This window comes from Pteropus alecto, unplaced genomic scaffold (genome assembly GCF_000325575.1).
Source record: "Pteropus alecto unplaced genomic scaffold, ASM32557v1 scaffold155, whole genome shotgun sequence".
Classification (NCBI taxonomy): domain Eukaryota; kingdom Metazoa; phylum Chordata; class Mammalia; order Chiroptera; family Pteropodidae; genus Pteropus; species Pteropus alecto.
Genome location: NW_006438113.1, coordinates 6,496,977 through 6,498,916, shown reverse-complemented (window position 1 = coordinate 6,498,916; position 1,940 = coordinate 6,496,977). Strand labels below are relative to the sequence as shown.

The 1,940-nt window shown below is 65.2% G+C and overlaps 1 protein-coding gene across 1 annotated transcript in view; it reads left to right on the top strand.

Annotated features, from left to right (window-relative positions):
• The first annotated feature begins 756 nt into the window (after positions 1-756).
• ZMIZ1 (zinc finger MIZ-type containing 1) overlaps positions 757-1,940 on the top strand; it is a 235,731-nt gene continuing 234,547 nt past the window's right edge. The window contains exon 1 of the mRNA XM_006915482.3: positions 757-1,092. The gene's annotated coding sequence lies outside the window, so the exon portion shown is untranslated. The remainder of the gene's footprint in view (positions 1,093-1,940) is intronic.

The following is a 1,940-nucleotide window of genomic DNA, read 5'->3' as shown; positions in this document are numbered from 1 at the left end:
CTGGACGCGATGGGTGTCAGGGACAGACAATGTGCGCACCGCTCCTTCCCAGCTGTCGGGGTACCGCGCTCCAGCCTCCCCCAACATCGCCCTTGGTGGTGGTGGTGATGGGGTGTCTGCTTGCTCCACCCTCCAGTCCTCAGACTTTGGGAAGAACCCTAAAGCTCTCTCCAAGGGGAAGGCTTTGGCGATCTGGTTAACAACTCGCTCACCCCCAGTTCGGGTACCTGACCGCGTTTGCAGCGCGGAGTGCACTGCCGTCGGCTGCATGCGAGCGAGGAGCGGGGGCACTCCAGTGATCCGGGTGATTTTTAGACCCCTCCCCACTGTGGTCCCCTTCCTAGGCTCAGCATTTCTCTCCTACTCTAAACTTGATGGGTCAAAGGCGGAGGGAGGGGGGGGCGGAGGTCAGGGAGTAGTGGAGGGAGAGGGGCAGAAGAAGCAGGTGCGGGGGAGGTGACACGCGAAACCCACTAGAGCCAGAGGGGGAAAGCTTGGAGAGGGCCCAGACGGAGAAGCGGAGAAGAAAGAGAGCAAAAGAAGGGAAAGTAAAGGCGAGGGAGAGAAACAGGAGAAAAAGAAGAGGAGAGAGAGGTGAGAGCGCAGAGAGCGCGCGAGCAGAGTGGATAAGACCGCTGGCGGCGGCGGCGGCGCAGCGCTCCGCTCCGTCCGCGGTTCCGCACCGGCTTTTGCGGCCGGCCGGCGGCGCGGGGCCCTTTGGAAATAGAATAGCCAATGTAATCTGACACTTCAACTTGCTCGGCTCCGGGCGAGTTGATTCACTTACTCACCCCCTAACGCCGAGTTCCTTTTCACTGTCTGTGGACATTAAAAAAGCGAGCGGCGGCGGGCACCCGGGAGAGCAAGCGGCCGGGCAGCGGGCGGGCGAGCAGCGATCGGGAGGCTGAGCAAGCGAGCAGCGCCGGCGCAGCGCGGTGACCCCAGCCCGGATCTGCGAGGAGCAGGAGCCGGAGCGGAGTCGATCTCGGCGCCCTCGCAGCGCTCTTCCCGGCCCGAGCCGGCCCTGCCTGGTCGCGGCGGCGGCGGCAGCGGCGCGTCCTCCAGCGGCGGCAGCGGCGCTCGCAGCGCCTGGTAAGTTTGGGGCCAGACCTGGGAGCCCACTCGCCCCGGGCCTTCCTCCAGCTCCCCGTGGACTCTTGGGGTGCGAGCATGGGGCGCTGGGTGCTGGGGCTCTCCCCTTTAAGGGTGCGCGGGGGCCAGGAGAGTCGGGAGAGCGACCGGGCTCCGCTGCGCTCCCCGTGGCGGCCGGGGGCCGAGGCCCAGGCTACTGGCGAACGCCGGGCTGCGCGAAGCGGTCTTGGGCTGCACGCGGGGGCCGGGTCTTGCTGGGTGTGCGGGGCGTGAGTGCGGTTGTGCGCGCGTGGATCTGGTGCCCTCCTCTTGCCGGTGCGCATCTAGCCTCGTTTTGTACACCAGGGGCCGGGCAGAACCGAGATTCGGGGAGGCAGGGTGGGAAGGACCGGGCTAGGACCACCTCGGTCTCCCTCGCTTCCTTTGGGGAGACGCGAAGTTGTGCGCCTGTGTGTACGAGAACCGCCGCGGACGGCGCTGGATTTCGGGGTGGCAAGGGGTGGTGGTGTTAAGTTGTGCATCTGAATTTTCAGGAAAACACACACTTTTGTAAATGGGAGGTGGGGGCGCGGTTAAGTTGTTTGTGTGTGAATTGCCCGGGGATACGCGGCGCTTGGTGTGAGCGGGGAACGCCAAGGTGTGTGTGTAGGGGCTTCCTGTAGGTCTTTAGAAGCCGAAGGGGCTTTAAAGGCAATGCCTGGACGGGGCTGCCCCGGCCAAGAGGGGAGCCCGGAGGGAAGATGTGCGTGTGCGCGCGCGCGCGTTGCAAATACGAAAGTAATTTCCCCGTGTTCTTTCTTCCTCTTCATCTCCGGCGGCGGCGGCCCCGGGGGAGTGGGAGGCCGGCA